We start from the raw sequence: 18,153 nt of genomic DNA, 5'->3' as shown, positions 1-18,153 counted from the left end.
TTGCCACTACTCTCCTTATTCCCAATGCCCCACCCCTCTACCTTCTTTCTCATTCTCAGTCTCTCAAACTCTTTTCTATTTCAGGGCCTTTGCACTTCCTACTTTCGTGACTTAAACACCCTTTCATCAGAGTTTCCCTGTTATTTCTTTTTCATCTTCAGATATCAGCTGAAATGGGCCAAAGGGCCATTTGGTCCAAGGGACCTTCCCTGCCCATCCTGGATACAGTAGTCCACACTGCCTTCACCTCAATCTTCACTAACCCATTATTCCATTTTTGTAACATCATCACTTCCTGAAATAATCTTTGTCATTTATGTGTTTGTCTCCTCCAACTAAGGCTTTGAACGTCGTCTTGTTCTCAATTTATCTCCATTACCTGGGAAAGTGTTTGACACATAACAGGAGCTCGGTAAGCATTTATTGATGAATTCATTGGTGTATTAAGTTGCTGTATTCTCTCAGATCCTCAGATGGGAATCAAGTATTAGAGGTTAGAAGGCAAAAAAAAAAAATTACTCCTTAATTATCAATTAAATGAACATTTGATTAATGTTCACTATATGCCAGGTAGCAGTTGGGCTTCAAAATTAATAAGATAAGGAGCTCACAAAAAGAAGGGTGAAGATAAAGACATTAAACAGACAAGATTGTTGAGCGTTGAGTTAGAAATGTATATAAAGAATGCAGAAGAGAGGGAGGAGGGGGAAATCGTCCAGCTAAGGAAAGACACTAAGGCACAGAGGAGGGACTGTGCAAGAACATGGAAATATTCAACAGGCTGGTGCTTTGGGGCAATTGTAAGTTGGTTCACTGTGACTAGTATTCGATATGGGTAGGTAAATAGCAGAAAATTAGTTAAGAGATAAGCAGAATCATAGTGAACTTTAGAAGGATTTGAACCAGGAAATGGCAGGAGTTGTCGTGTTTTAAAAAAGAGGACATTAGCTGGGTGCGGTGGCTTGCGCTTGTAATCCCAGCTACTCAGGAGGCTGAGGTGGGACGATCCCTTGAGCCCAGGAGTTCGACGCCAGCCTGGGCAACATAGCAAGACCCTATTTCAAAAAATATATATACAAATTTAAAAGTGGACATTGTTCCCCCTGCTCCAAACCAGACTTTTGACTTTGCTGTCCAAATCTAGGAAACCAGATCATTAAGGAGACCACTTAGCAGTCACTAGTTTAGTCCACCATAGAAGAGACAAAGCCTGAGCTAAGTCCAAGGCAGTGGGAATAAAAATGGAGAGGATGGGATGGCTAAGAGAGGACTCAAGGGCTAGAAGTGATGCGGATTGAGAACTGGTGGTATGTAAACCACTCAGAAGGTGACATCGAGGCTAATCTCTATGTCCTACCTTCAGTGGCAGAGGGAGAGATGGTGTCATTTGAACAAATCATGGAATATAGGAATGTAGTTGGACATGCTTAGTAGTCAGTTGGAAATACATGTAACCTATATGGATTGTGATCAAAATGCAACTTTCTATTTGCCTTCATTGACTCTTTGGATTTTATTGAGAAGCTGGATCTTCCCTTGGCCCTGAGTGTTCACTGGAAGTGGGAGAGGGGGTGGGAAGGGAGGGAGGCATGACTTTTCCTATCATTCTCAGAATGATAGGGAAAAAAAAAACTTCTATGCTTACTTTTTTTTCTATTATTATTATTATTATTATGAGATGGAGTCTTGCTCTGTCACCCAGGCTGAAGTGCAATGGCATGATCTTGGCTCACTGCAACCTCTGCCTCCTGGGTTCAAGCGATTCTCCTGCCTCAGCCTCCCGAGTAGCTGGGATTATAGGTGCCCACCACCACGCCCAGCTAATTTTTGTATTTTTAGTAGAGACGGGGTTTCAACATGTTAGTCAGGCTGGCCTCAAACTCCTGACCTCAGGTGATCTGCCCACCTTGGCCTCGCAAAGTGTTGGGATTACAGGTGTGAGCCACCACACCCGGCCGCTTATGTTTTGTTTAAGTCTCATTTTAGTAAACTGAAATGTCCCTCCAGGAAATGTCTAAATTGGCTTAATAGTAAATCTTCCCTCCTCCTCAACTCACAAATGCTCCAGGACGAAAACCCACTCTGGGGAAGACGGCGATTGTACACCTCTCTGTATGTTCCCTGTTTTCTTCTCTCCCACTAGCTGGCTGCTTTTTCCTGTCTGCCCAACAGAGTCAAAGAGGATGAGACTAACAGGGGAGGAGAAGAAAAAGAAAGGGGTATTTATATGGATGGTGCCAAATTCTCCAGTCCTAGTAGATGGTTAAGGCTGGTATTCCTGGTGGGCCAGGCACCTGAGCAGCGCTGCACTATTTCCCCTTGGGCACTTTCATGAACTGTTCATTCATGCAGCTGTCTTGACCCAGGCAGATACATCACTATTAGACAGGTAGTTTCACTGCCTTTCCCACCACAGAGCATGCTCAGAACACCTCCCGCCTCTTTCTGCGGAGGTCTCCTCACCTTCGCAGGCAACTCTGCTAAAAAGGACCCACGATGATGCCATGTTTGCTCTCTCTTTTAGATAGGGACCCACATTTGGTCAATGGAAACATATCCCTCCCTCACCCAAGAAAAGTCAACACTTCTCACAGCTTACCCTGGATAACTAGATTCTCAAGGCAAGCATGAGTTCTCCATGCTTCTGAACTGCAAGGACTCTTTTCAAAGCTTTGCAAGTGACCTATTTTAAAGCCCCATTTACTCAACCTGGGGATAATGGATAATACACCATACCTCCCCAGTGAAGGGAGGATGAGTATCCACTGATGAAACAACTCTTCAAAAAGCATCCTTTACAGATTTCCTTTCCCCTCTTGGACTCCTGTCCTGCTTTATTGTGGGTTGTTTTTTGTTTGTTTTTTGTTTTTTTAAAAAAACCTTTACATGCAGTGAAATGCATAGGTCTTAAGTGTGCAACTTGATGATTTTTGATATATGCGTATGTTTGAGCAACTACCACACTAGTCAAATTAGAGAACAAACTAATCACCCGAGAACGTTTGCTCATTCCCTCTTTCAGTCCATCTTCGTTTCCATAGACAACCACTGGTCTGATCTCTATCACCCTTGATTAGAATCTGTTCTTGAACTTGATATGAAAGAAACTATACAATAGGTACCCATTTATGTCTGGCATGTTTTACTTAAAATAATTTTTGAGTTTCCCCAATGTCATTGCATGTATCAGTAGTTTTTTCTTTTCTCTTCCTAACTAGTACTCCATTGCATGAATTCACAAGAATGTGTTTATCTGTTTTCCTGCTGGCGGACATTTGCTCTCTTTCTAGTTTGGAGCTATTGTGAATAAAGCTGATATAAATCTCTCCTGGACCTAGAAATGTGATTGCTGAGTCATAGAATAGATAAACGTTCAACCTTACAAAAAGATTGCCAAAGCATTTTCCAAAGTGCTTAAATCATTTTACACTCCCACAAGCAGGGAAGGAGAGTTACAGTTCCTCTACATCAACACTCCCACCTGTTGTCAGATTTTGTATTTGTGACACCCACTTTTGTGGGTGTAAAATGGTATCTCACGCTTTCACTTTACATTTCCAACACCCCTTTTTCCTCAGCGCCCTATCCAGTTCCCTTGCACACTATTTGGCCTTACAGAATTCGAGAGACATCAGATCTGATGACCCTGATACTCTTCTGGAACCCAGATGTTTATTTCCTTTCTTTGGATAGGAAGAGTTCAGATACCCATTTTTCTTTTGACTTCATTTTTGCAGCTGCCTCAGCACTGTACGAATCTAGCTAGACCCATGTGGGGACGTGCCAAGCTCTGTGAAGAAGCTGATTATGCTTGTCCTCTAGGTCCAGCTGGTGACAAATAGGGCTGGTAATTCAGGAGTGTCTAACGTGAAACTTTCAAGCTCACTTACAGGCAGCTTGGGAGGTGGAAGAAATCAAGGGATAAGGGGGGAAAGTTAAAGCCCAAATAAACATCTGGCCTTCTAGGTGGCACTTATGCAAATTGCTCTAATTCCTGGAACTGTGAGGAGCTGACCCACCTCTATGCAAATAAAGGACCTTTAGAAAGACAATGTTTGTGGGACTTCTGCACTTTATAGCTTAAAGCCCCTGGAAAGGGTAAGATTTGCTCCTATTCTGAATGTCCTACATCTCTGTAAATTTAGAAAAGAAGAGACACTTCTCTTCAAGGGTTTCCCAAAGAGAACTAGAAGGAGTCTGGGTCCTCATTTTCCCTCTTGGCTGAAGCCCCTAGGTCTCAGAATCATCATGTGTGTGTCCTTCCCAGTCAACAGATCTGCCTCCCTCCAGAGCCAATTTGAAAGTCCCTGAAATTTCTGAAGTCTTCACTGAACATGAGCACACATCTGACCTCTCAGTGGATTTCATCACCCAGCTGGCCCCTGTGTGAACCCCTGCCTCCATGGAGAATTCTTGAAATCCATCCCATTCTCCACCTGCAGCTGTTTTCTGGGCTTAAGGGAAAAAAATGACATGGCATATTTAAGTCTCCCCAATGCCCCTGCCCCTTGAGCCCCTATTCCCACCAAGACTCCTTTCCCTCCAATGTTCACCTGTGTTATCTGATCATTTTGATTCAACCATAGTGCAAGTAGGCAACTATGAGAACAAAGCTTGCACCTCATGCTAGACAACAAAATTAAGATGGCAGGAACATAACCTGAGCCAACAGCATAACAGACATCAGCCATGCACAGTAGTCAATCAATGGACATGAGACCAAATAAAATCCAGCTTCTGGCTAGAGACCAGAGCCCACAGCTGTTCATCAAAACCGTCCTCATGGGAATACAGTGTGGAAAGAACTGACATGCTCAGGTCTATCCGGCCACATTGACCAGGAAGTCATAATCGTCAAGACGACCAATGTTTCTTGCTCATCTACTACCTGACAGGCTCATGCTAGAAGCTAGTGGTACAGAGGTGAACAGGACAGAGGGACCCCACACCTAGTAGGAAGAGACCAACGTTAAACAAATGATGTTAATAAATTATGGATATTTATGTTTCTTCATTAAACATAGTCAAGGGAGTTAAGCAAATAAAGCGCTTATGGTCAGGAGTTCCCTAGCTTCTAAAATTCATCATCTAAACGTGTGTTGCTTTTAAATACCAAACAAAAAATAAAAGATTCCTTAATAGATAAATATATTACCTGAAAAAAAGTAATATCCTGATTTGTATAGCCACTTGTCATTTGATCAGCAATTGGATTACTCTACATAGCAAGGTTATACTTTATTACTGCATTAGTGATTCAACTGAAATGATCATTACTATTCATTATTGATGGTGGGAAGTAGAGAAGAAGTAGCAAATTCTTCACTTTCTCAGATACTCTTTGTCTTTTCTGATATGATATCTGCACTCTTCCTTCAAGTTGTCACATTTTCAGTCTTCATTTCTCAGAGCTACCCGGCCTAAAAGTCCCTCTGGAGAAAGAGTCCAGTTGTTCTTGAACAGGAGCCAATGATTATGACTAAATGTCTTTTCTGCTTATTCAGTGAATCATCCTGGTCAATCGGTCATTGGAAAATGCCATCTTAACCTGCTGCTGACTTTACGTGCCAAGAACCCGACAAAAAACAGGTTTCAACAAAGTTGGGGAAACTTACATGAGATCGAAGAAAGAATAGTCATGCTGCATGGATAGGTTCAATGGCAGTTATGGGGCCTATTTGTCCATGTTCTCTGATACATTAAAAAAATCATTCAATATCTGTTTTTACAGTCTGGCTTGGAGAGTGAAGAGGGAGGAAGTCCACAGGACACATCTGATGACCTCTGGACACTCTTTTTGGTGATACCCAACCAGCCGAGGAGCAGAATCTTGACAGACTGCAACCCCCCTCAGGCTTGGGCCCACCCCACAAGCTGCTGTTGCCCTGCCACAGCTGTTTCCGTTTTTTATTACAATTTTCTCCGCCTTTCATTTTTCAGGCCAAAGAGAAGCTCAGGGGGCCCATCTGTTCCTCTCTTGCTCTTTTGCCTGTTCCCAGAAGCAAAGCTCACACATGCACGCGTGCACACACACTCCACACCAGACCCCACAAGCTCCTTCTAGGACAATGAATGGCAAACAGAAGTGAACATCACCCACCCAGCAACACTCCAGGGACCTGAAAGGAAAGGAGGCCTTTTGGGGGAGGAGGCAGTGTCCTCAGAAAGCCCTGATGGAACAGCATTCCGTGGAAGGAGCATCGAATACAGGAGCAAAATCTTCTCATGAAAACAACAGGTTTTCTTCCGAGGAGGACTTTTTGTTTTGTTTCTGTTTTTACTTCAACTTATTAAAACAAACACACAAAACAGGGCTTGCAGTGCAAATTATCTCCAAGTTTGCAGTGAAAATTATCTCAAGTCCAGAAAACCTAAGATAAATGATCTTGGGCTGAAGAAAAATGTTAGAAACTAATTGATAGAGCAACTTACCCCTCAAGATGGAGTGAAACAGTGTCATTTTTAAAACAAAAGGCAAAGTCCTATAGCCCCAAGTTCAAAGCTAGGTCTCTGAGGACATGGTCACATGAAAATACCAAAATTGAACTTTTGATGACTGTTCTTCCTTCATTATGGAGCTGGAGTAAGTCTGCATGTCCTGTTCATTTTTCCTTCCCAGTGTGTCTCTCCAGAACCACCCACCCAGAAAAAGCTATTGCAGCTCAGGCTACAGTTGGTGCCATTGTCTCCTCACTTATACTGTCATCCAAGCATTTGGAAGCACCAGTTGTCTTGTTTCTGGATTGTTTGGGAACAAACAGCATGGGATCTTAAAGACCACTCTCAGTCAAGTGAAACTTCATAATTTTTTGCAAGCACACCTCTCCTCAATGGATCCATCTCCAGCCACCTCTCTGGATAATCTGTCCCACGCCCCATTGCATTGTGGGATGATTCACGTGGGTTTCATAGCCTGGGCACAACTGCGTTTTGTCGCATTTTGTTGCAGGGGGACTGTTCTGTATATTATAGGTGTTTAGCAGCATCCTTGGCCTGGACCCACTAAATGCTAATAACACCCCTCTCTAGTTTCAACGACCCAATATTGTCTCCAGATATTTCCAGATGTCCTTGGATTGAGGAGGGTTGGGTGGGGGGGAGAAGGAAAACTGCCCCAGTTGAGTTGATCTGCTAGAGATCATGCCTTTAAGAAGGTGGCATTCATGGGAAGCCAAGGTGGGCGGGTCACCTGAGGTCAGGAGTTCAAGACCAGCCTGGCCAACATGGCAAAACCCCATCTCTACTAAAAATACAAAACTTAGCTGGATGTGGTAGCGGGTGCCTGCAATCCCAGCTACTCAGGATGGACATGGCGGCGGGCACCTGTAATCCCAGCTACTCAGGAGGCTGAGGCAGGAGAATCGCTTGAACCTGGGAGGAGGAGGTTTCACTGAGCTGAGATCCCACCACTGCACTCCAGCCTTGGTGACAAGAGCGAAACTCGGTCTCCAAAAAAAACAAAAATAAACAAACAAAAAGAAGATGGCATTTCAGAAAGGGAGAACAACCCATGCACAGTAATTGTGATCTGGGATAGATGTATAGGAAAGATTAGGTGTCAGAATACATATTTATTGCATTGATTTTAAAAAGCACATTTTGTCTTTCAGCCAATTGTATCTTAGATTTGACCAAATGCAAGTTCATTCAATATGCTTTGGTAATTTAGAGGAATAAATGATTCTTTTAGCTTGGGCACAAGAGTGGAGAGGACAAGGCTCAGGAAAGGCTTGAAGTTGTGGGATGGACAGAATTTGGGCAGAAGGCAATGGGGACAAACACTTTAAGGGAAAGAATAGAATAAACAAAACATACAGGTAGTGAATGGGAGTGGCGAGGGGAGAGTGAGAAAGGCAAGATTGCATAGGGAAGCTCAGGGATTTCTGGATTTTATTATGCAAATCAGAGAGGGTCAACAGAACCCTTGCATGACAGGGTGGGGAAGTAGTGGTGAATAATTATGGCTGCATTTCATGAGATCCTCAGTCTGGGATATACTCTTTCTCATTACCTCTCCATGTTTAGAACTTTGAAGACTTGAGTCATCTCCTCCAAAGAACTGGAGTTAGTCACCATTAAGCTGTGTGTTCTATGTTCCTATGTCTTGTTCCTGTGTTATGTAGCTATTTCTTGTATTTTGTGTTGTCATTGCCTCCCAACTGTTTTATATGGCTTTGTCTCCTTGACAGCAACACTTCTCAAGCATCTGGACCACAGGAGTTGTGCTTTCCTCCCTCTTAGGTACCACCTGTAGCACTTAGCAACCTGTGCAGCATTGCACTCATCGCAGAGTACCTGGCACGTAGTAAGCCCTCAATAAACATCAGTGGCAGGAGGGAAGAATAGAAGGAAGAAATGAAAAGAGGGAGGAAGGAGGGGAGCAATGGAGGGAAGGGGAGAGGGAAGGAAGATATCAAATGACTTCTTGTAGAACTAGGAAATTAGCAGTTCTCCTAAATTGTTTCTGTCCTGATCCAAGTACTCCTTTGTGCCCTTACTGGCACCTGCTTCCCAAATTACTGGAATCATCAGAAAGCCTAAGTCCAGGTGGCCTTGGCTTTGGGCCTGGATGTAAAGATTTCTTTCTGATGACCTCAGTTTGAAAACTTCCCTAAATGCAACAGTCACACATCAAAAGCTATGGCTTCTGTGTTTCCAGTTCTTCCCTCACACTGGAGAACACACTTAGGAGCTGCTACAAGTAAAGCCAGGCCTTATGTCTCCTCCATCCAAACACTGAAGAACTAAGGCCACCTCCAGGATGCAAGTGAAGGCACAACATTGCGAAACATGTGGAGGGCATGAAAACAAAGCAACCAAAATGGACGGCCTCTCACCACCCCTCCCATAAGGCACAGCCATGGGGATTAGAGTTGGGGCAAGGTCTGTTCAAGATTGCAGTGGGACTGAAGCCGATAACTGAAGCTGGAGAAGGAAGACAGAGTCAATTCATTTAATTTTCCCAACAATTTCCAAGGTCATTTCAAAGGGCACATGAGATAATGACTGCTGCATTGTATGGGGCCAAGAATTGGGCTTCCCTTTCTCTCCATTACTTCTCCACCAGGCTGTCATAATAGCCTTCCAAGTCACCTCACGCTCTACCTCCCATTGACCTTCTGTGCCCCTGTCAAATCAAATCCTGAAACACAGCCCTAATTATTCACTGCAACTTCCCCACCCTCTCATGCAAGAGTTTTGTTGACCTTCTCTGATTTGCATAATAAAATCCACAAATCCCTGAGCTTCCTTATCCCACCTTGCCTTTCTCACCTGTCTCCCCCCTACTCCCATTCACTGCCTGTCTGTTTTGTTTATTCTATTCTTTCCCTTAAAGTGCTTGTCCCCATTGCCTTCTAACCAAATTCTGTCCATCCCAAAAGTTCAAGCCTTTCTTGAGCCTTGTCCTCTGCATGCTTGTGCCTAAGCTAAAAGAGTCTTTCTTTCCTCTAAACTACCAAAACATATTGCATGAACTTGTATTTGGTCAAATCTAAGATGCCATTGGCTGAAAGACAAAATGTGCTTTTTAAAATCAATGAGATAAATATGTATTCTGACACCTAATCTTTCCTATACATCTATCCCGGGTTGTAGTTACGGTGCGTTCCCTTTCTGAACTGACATCTTCTTAGAGGCATGATCTCTAACAGATCAATTTTTGTGTTTCTCATCAATCCTAGCATAGTGCTGGTGCTATATTCACAAACACACATCAGTATACATTCATATGAATATGGAAAAATGACAGTAAGAGTGAAGAGCATTTCTGCCTTCAAGAATCCTTATATATTCAATTCATTAGGTTTTATAGTTTAAAATGTGTACTTAAATATATTTAAAAGCCTGACTCGCATATTTTAAAATATTGGCTTATATTGACAAGATACAGACACATATGCATGCTAATGAGGAACAGAATAAACATCACAAACTATCAAAACTATCAAGGTATTGCACCTGAGCACCTACTAAGTGCAGACACTGCAAGCTGGCTGACAGATGCATTTTATTTTAATCCTCGCAGCAGCCCTATGAGGTAGGTACTGGGATCCGCTTGTTATAGATAAACAACCAGAAGCTCATGGCTTTAGGTCCCAGCTCGCAAGTGGCTGGGGCAGATTTGAATGCGCATTGTCATAATGCCAAAGTCTGAGCTCAAGAATTTCTAAACAATGTCTCGTCTAGTTTTCTCATCAAAGAGGCAAAAGGTATTCGCTCTCCTAGAAATGACCAAATCTCATGCCAATCCCACAGTTGCTCTGCTGACACTCAAGAAGGAAGTAGGGTACCTCAAAATATGGTTCCAAGAGAGGCCATACAGGGAGTCATGGCATTTTCCATCTTCCTCAGAGGGAGAAACCAGCAAGGATCTTCCCACTTGGCTTCCTAGAGATTGCAGATAGGAAAACAAAAGCCAATAAATAAAAAGCAAACAACAAACCAAAGTGTGTCAGCCTGGGCCTGCTGAGAAGCAGATGCTGAGGTAAGATTAAATGAGCAAGGATTTTATTTTTTTATCATTTTATTTGTGACAGCGTCTCACTCTGTCCCCCTGGCTGGAGTGTGGTGGCACAACCATAGCTGACTGCACTCTAGAACTCCTGAGTCCAAGCGACCCTCCTGCCTCAGTCCCCCAAGTAGCTAGGACTATAGGTGCACACCACCATGCCTGGCTAATTTCTTTTTTCAATGGTTTTGTAGCAACAGAGTCTTGCTATGTCACCCAGGCTGGTCTCAAACTCCTGGCCTCAAGTGATCCTCCAGCCTTGGGCTTCCAAAGTGCTGGGATTACAGGTATAAGCCACCGTGCCCAGTCTCATACGTGAAAATTTTATTTTATTTATTTATTTATTTATTTATTTTTGAGACAGAGTTTCGCTCTTGTTGCCCAGGCTGGAGTGCAGTGGCGCGATCTCGGCTCACCGCAACCTCCGCCTCCCGGGTTCAAGCAATTCCCCTACCTCATCCTCCCAAGTAGCTGGGATTACAGGCATGCGCCACCACATCTGGCTAATTTTTTATTTTTAGTAGAGACGAGATTTCTCCATGTTGGCCAGGCTGGTCTTGAACTCCTGACCTCAGGTGATCCACCCACCTCGGCCTCCCAAAGTGCTGGGATTACAGGCATGAGCCACAGCGCCCGGCAAGTGAAAATTTTATTAAAGGAAATGCTTGCGAGGGCAGGGGGATGGGGCAGGGCATAGAGAGAGCTGGAAAAGTTGATAGGGACATCAGACCTCAGTGCAAATCTGACCCTGAGTTAAGGAGAGAAGGTGGGTAAAAGCCTCCTAGACCACTGTCCAAGGCCACAGGGGAACTGTCAAGCCAAAGCTGAATCTCCCAAGAACAGGTCTTCCTTAGCACAGCATCCTTGCTACACTCAACCATTGGTCAGGAGCAGCCTATGGGAGGCATGGCTTTGGAGCAAACTTGGCATTGAGTTTCAGAGAGCAGATGCTCAGGCCTTTGGTCAAATACACTCCTCATAGTTGAAGGTACAATCTCATGGAGCGGGAGAGGGGGGATCACTCAAATAGATTAAAATAGATTGTGTGTGCATCTGTGTTGAGGTGACTGCATGGATGGTGAAGGAAGGAATGGGACTGGCTCAGCCCATGAGCTAGAGAACCCTTGAAAACTACGGTCACAGCTGTTGCCTTTTCTCATACACTCTGTGAGTTCAAGTAACTACTATTCATATTTCCCCTTAGCTACCACACTGTGTGGAGAGCATGATAAAAGACCCTCAATTTTCTTTTCTTTATTATGAATGCAGTTAGGCTTTCCTTTTCAGCTATAAAGATATCAGGCATGCTGTGAACACCTTATTACAGATACACAGAAATAAGTGGAAGAACCCCTGCACTCCAGCTCCCAGCGGAAACCTCCACTAACCACTGCATACGTGTCCCTTTCATTGCGTGTGTGCCCTGCACATGCAAATGAGAAGTAAGGCAACACCATTTATTGGACTTCTATTTGTTTAGCTCCTTATGCTGTGCACCTGTCTCCTTTGATCTGCACTATGACCTTGTGAGATAGGGCCCTTTAGCTCTACTTTCTAGGTATACAGAAGAGGAAGCAGCAGTCAGAGGAACTAATGAGACACTGAGAGTCAGAGTAGGCCTGAAAACTAAACTAGGACCAGAAAGCAAGGAACTGGCATCAAATGACACAGATCGGATCCTCACCTATGACCCTAAGCTTCTGGGCAGGGGGGCTGCAGCTCACACCACTGCAGATACTGCCTCCTCCCAAAGATGACACTAGAATGTATCCCTCAACAGAAGAACCCTGGAGAAGTTCCCCATATTCTCCCTGGGAGACAGATTGGGTCTCTTCCTTCTATGAGTGTCACTATTGCATTTTGACTCAGGATTCAAGGGAGAAAAAGAAATCTATCCACTTATTCAGTCATAATAAATTGCCTCTTTTGCCTTTTGATTATTAGAATCAAAAACCATATCAGGGAGGAGGTGATTCCTGGAAAGGATGCAGAGTTCCCATCCCTATAGCACATAAGCAGAATATTTTATAACCCCCAACTCTTAGTCACACTCTCAACTGACTGTATATGCTTCTGAAAAGACAGGTGATATCCCAGAAGGAGAGAACATAATACCACCAGAGCTGCTGAACTTGCACCATGTTTACTTTTGATCATCTCTCTTTATAGGGCTCTGGGATCTGCCCACTGGACTTTATTTTCCACCTAAGGGATTATTACCCTTGCTGGGCCCTGAGTTCATTTTCACCCCCAATGGTCTCAAGCCATAAATTTCAAACTGCTTTTAACATGGCCAGACAGATTTGTAAGATTCCTATACACAGCATACAATTAACCATCTCCTGTCAGCTGGAAAATCAGCTCAATAGCCATTCAAGTTCATGTCCAAACCCCTTTACATTAACGAAAGCTTAGAAAGGTTCCTCGACTCTCAGAGCTAGAATCTCTCAGAAGCCATGGAGACAGGAGGAACTCTGAAAGGGGAGATAGAGTCAGCCACCAGAAAGGAGGGTTCTGCACATGTCAGATGCTCATACAGGTTATAAGTCAACACAGTAGCACCAGTTACTTTTTTTTTTCACCCTGATCACTTTTTTGGAGCAGCTATGCAAGTAAGTCCTACAAGATACCAGCCTGTTGATTTTTAGTAGTCTGCTCTGTCCCTGGAAATTGATGTGCAAGTAGATACTTACCAGGGGCAAATAGCAAAATGGCCAAGTGGACATGCTTGTCAGTGGCTGAGGGCACGGGCATGAATCGTAGAGTCTACAGATTATTTCTGTAGCAAAGTAGAAGGAAATACTGGTGCACAGAGCAGGTCTCTCATCCTTGGCATTGGGGCCATGGCCACCAACTCAGAAGAGAAGAACCATAGCCAAGCATCGTGATGGGTGGTGCCGAGAGCAAATGCATGTGTCTTTCCAAGGAAAGTGTGGGGTAAGACTGATTATTGCTCAGACTTCATGAGCCAAGATGGTGGGGAACTAATACAGATAAAAGACAAACAAGCAAGCCTTCCATAATCCTGGCTCAACTTACCTTGCTGATTTGGTATCTTACTATTCTCCTGCTCTTCAACCATTCTATGCTCCATTCACATCAAATAACCTATTATTTCTCCTTCTCTTTCTCCTCCTCCTCCTACTTCCTCTTCTTCTTCCCCCTTCTGCCTTTCCTTTTTCATCCCCAAATCTCTTGGGTCTGCTTTTGCTTATATTCCTCCTTCCATCTGAGATGCCTTTTTTTTTAACTGTAAATCTGTATATTCAAATTCTACTTGGATTTCAAATCTCATCTCAAATGTTACCTCCTTCTTTTATAAAGCCTTCTGTTATTACCCCTGAATTCCATTTTATGGCAATAAGAACTTTTTCTTGGAGTAGTATTTTTTGTAGTTATATCTTCTCTCCTATTATTAGATTGTACATTCTTTGAAGGCAAAAGTCATGTTCAATTCACCCTGATAAAGCTAGAATGAATAGAACAATGCCTTAAACACAGTATGTGATAGGCACTCCACAACCACTAATATATTAATGAGGACACGGAGGTGTGGTCAAACAAACAGACACACTGGCTAGACAGCTTCATCTGCATATAGTTTTTCAACTTGTCCAAGACTGAAGTCATCTTGTCCCCCAAGTCTTTTTTCCTGTTAAGAGTGAGGGGTCTTAACACCATCCAGCTAAAAATTTTCAAAGCATCCTCAACTCTCCCTACTCCCATTCCTTTACAATCAATCCCCAAGGCCTCCTGATTTTACATACCAAACATTCCTTTAACCCATACCCCTCTTCCCTGCAACCACTGTCCTAGTTAGAAATCCTTTCTCCTAGATGATTGCATCATCCTTCTTATGGGTTTCGCCAACTCAAGGGTTACACTCGTCTACTTCATACTCCATTTTGTCCAGCGAGTGATCAATCTAAAACAATCCTGATTGTACCAATCTGCCAGGTTAAAATATTTCAAAGCCTCCCCCTTGCTTATAGAATAAAGTCTAATCTCTTTAATCCAGCCTGGAAAGTTCTTGGTTATATGGTCTTTCTCTACTCTGAAGAGCTTTATCTCTTGCCTCTCCTTGCTTTTCTCTTTAAGGAGAAAGCAACGCTGTACCCCTTGATGCTCCTTGCTGTGTCTCCCCTAGCTGTGGCTGCACATGAGTGAGTCCTCTGTGCTGATCCTCTGATCTCTTCTCCTGGGTACTCCTACTCATTCATCCTCTAAGCCTTAGCTGAGAGTCAGGAAGCCTTCCCTCCTCCTAGGCTGTGTCAGCCTCTCCATTGCACTCTCAGACCACTTTCTTATTCTCTCCTCCTACAATTTACCACATTACATTGCAATCATCTTTTCTCATACCTGCCTCTCTCATGAGACTGAGCCTTCTGTGAAAATCATCAGTATTTTATTTTATTTGCATTTGCAACCAGAATAAAGAGTAGCCCCACCCCCACCTATCCCCCCATTTTTTTTTTTTTTTGGTCGCTTTGTAAATGTCATTGGGGCAATATGAAACTTTGGTAGAATGGTTTATTTCCTAATCGCTAAGATTCCTACTCCTTCCAAAGATTCAGAAGGAAAACACGATGCTCCAAGACAGGTCAGGACTCTTGCCCAGCTAGCTTTCATCTGGTTCATCCTGGCAAGATTGGGAGAGTTGATGGAAATACTTCAACTTCCCTGTAACCAAGCCAAGGGTTCTTATTATGAGATGACCTCATTAGTGACACATCATTATTTTAACCATATTCAAAACTGAGATGTGTGGAGAAATAGAAAGTAAAAAATAAGAAGAAGAAGAAGGAAAAGGAGGAGAAGGAGGAGGAGGAGAAGAAGAAGAAGGAGGAGGAGGAGGAGGAGGAGTGTAGGAAGGAAGGAAGGCGGAAGGAAGAAAGAAGGAAGAAGGAGGAGAAGAAGAAGGAGGAGGAGGAGGAGAAGGAGGAGAAAATAAAATAAGCCACAATGAAATTTCCTGATTAAAAATAAATTTTTAACCATCCAAAAACTGGAAACCCCCATGAGGTTGCTACAGTTTCTCTCCCTTTGTCTGGAAATGACAATATGAGCAGTGAGATCTAACAAAGGTCTCTGAAAAATACAGAAAAAAATTGCCAAGTCCTGAAATGCCCGCAGAATGCAGTCTAGGCCTTGAGCCTTCTGTGAGGGAAAGCAATTGCGGTTTTTCCCATTACTTCTACACCAACCTAATATATAGCTCCGGATAATAACATTTTACCTGGGGTTACTATTCTAGGCATTGAATAAATCAATTAAGAAAGGCTTTTCCCACAATGGAGCCTGCGCAATGTTTGAATTTTGCCATCTCCTGCTTCACACTCTTGATCTTTCTTCGTGGTGGCAGCGCTGGTAACCCCCTTTCCTGCTGCCCACAGCCAGCTGTGTAGGAACGAGAGGGACATGCTGCATGAAAAGGAGTCTGATTGCTGAGGACCAGGGTCTGGGGACACTAAGAGCAAACCACCTGTACAGCCTGGAGGTAATGAGGCCTGGGTTGTCCTTCTGTCTGCAAGTTGGAATCAAAGTGATTATTTTTACTGTACTGCTGTTCTGCTAGATTTTAGCTGAAGCTTTATCAAAGCCTGGTTAATTTATAACAGTGTTTCTAGGAGAAAAAAAAATACATTCCAAATTCCAAACAACAAGGTTGCAAATGAAGGTGTGGGAAAGAGTCTCTTTTTAAAGTGGAGATAACATATGTCTTTGTTAATTAACCAGAAGATTGGAGTCAGTATTCCTAGCTGCTTTCTCAATACCTTCAGTTCTTACTGAACTTGTCATTAACCCAAACATCCTGCTTTATTCCCATCAAAACTGTTTCCACGTTTGATGTTCTTCGTCATCATCATGATCTTTGTGCAATGGATTTTTGAAACTAAAAATCTCAGGACTTCACTTTTGACCCCATTGAATTTCATTTGGCTTGTTTTGATGCCTGGCTACCAGAGTCCTCAGATCATTTTTAATTCTGATTGGTAATACTATCAATATTGGTTATCCTGTACAACTGTTGATCATCAACACATTTCAGAAGCATTTCTTTTATGACTTCATCTAATTTTTTCTTAAAGTGCTAAGTAGGACCATGGTAAAGTAGAACTCAAATGATCTTCCCCTGAAGATGTTCCTTCACATTAACACCCTTCTATTAATAGCATTGAACAGTCAAAAAAGGTTTGTAAGATATGGCCATCCTAAGCACAAGGGTAAAGAAGCTTGATATCTGCCTCAAATCCCTCCACCCTGTCATGGGTACTACCCAGGTGTTATCGAAAAGGGGTCCCAATCCAGACGCCAAGAGAGGGTTCTTGGATCTTGCACAAGAAAGAATTCAGGGTGAGTCCACAGAGTAAAGTGAAAGCAAGTTTATTAAGAAAGTAAAAGAATAAAAGAATGGCTATTCCATAGACAGACCAGCCCTGAGGGCTAATGGTTGGCTTTTCTTTCTTTTTTTTTTTTTTTTTTTTTTTTTGAGATAAAGTCTAGCTCTGTCACCCAGGCTGGAGTGCAGTGGTGCAGTCTCAGCTCACTGCAACATCCACCTCCCAGGTTCAAGCAATTCTCCTGCCTCAGCCTCCCAAGTAGCTGGGATTACAGGTGTGCACCACCATGCCCAGTTGATTTTTGTATTTTTAGTAGAGACAGAGTTTCACCACGTTGGCCAGGCTGGTCTCAAACTCCTGACCTCGTGATCCACCTGCCTCAGCCTCCCAAAGTGCTGGGATTACAAGTGTGAGCCACCGCACCCAGCTGCCCATTTTTATGGTTATTTCTTGATGATATGCTAAATGAAGGGTGGATTATTCAGGCCTCTCCTTTTTAGACCATATAGGGTAACTTCCTGAAGTTGCCATGGCATTCATAAACTGTCATGGTGGTGGCAGGAGTGTAGCAGTGAGGATGACCAGAGGTCACTCTCCTCACCGTCTTGATTTTGGTGGGTTTTGCCAGCTTCTTTACTGCAACCTGTTTTAACCGCAAGATCTTTATGACCTGTATCTTGTGCTGACCTCCTATCTCATCGTGTGACTTAGAATGGCTAACTGCCTCAGAAGCAGCCCAGTAGGTTTCAGCCTTATTTTACCCGCTCCTATTCAAGATGGAGTTGCTCTGATTCAAATGCCTCTGACAGAGGTGTCACGCTAGAGCTTCATGAGTTAATACCAGACTGTTGATTGGTCCTCATCACACCCTCAGATCAAGGCCTTACAAAAAGAAAATTTAGAATTATCACCTGTTTGAATTACATTTAGTGAAAATATCCATTTTGAGATATTAAATGACAACATAGAAATATTTATATTTCTCAAACATGAGCTTTAAAAAAAGTGTGAGTACTGCTGCTGAAGTGCCCAAGTCTCAACCTTCAAGCCTCTGGGTAGGTCAGAAGCCCCATTAATGAGATGTGTTTATCTCTCCTCCTCAGTGACACTGTGAGGCAAAGCTAGGCAAGTCAAAATCACTTAAGAGGCAGTTATTTCAACTCCGACAATCAAATCTTGTTCTGGACAAAAGAGAACACTTTATACCATGAGGCATTTTATAGATAAGCTGCTGAGAACTCCCAGCACCCACAGTACAATCAGGTTCATCAGCTGACCTTTTATCTTCCCATGTGACAAAGC

Source organism: Nomascus leucogenys, chromosome 14 (genome assembly GCF_006542625.1).
Source record: "Nomascus leucogenys isolate Asia chromosome 14, Asia_NLE_v1, whole genome shotgun sequence".
NCBI classification, from domain to species: domain Eukaryota; kingdom Metazoa; phylum Chordata; class Mammalia; order Primates; family Hylobatidae; genus Nomascus; species Nomascus leucogenys.
This window is presented reverse-complemented; position numbering follows the sequence as displayed.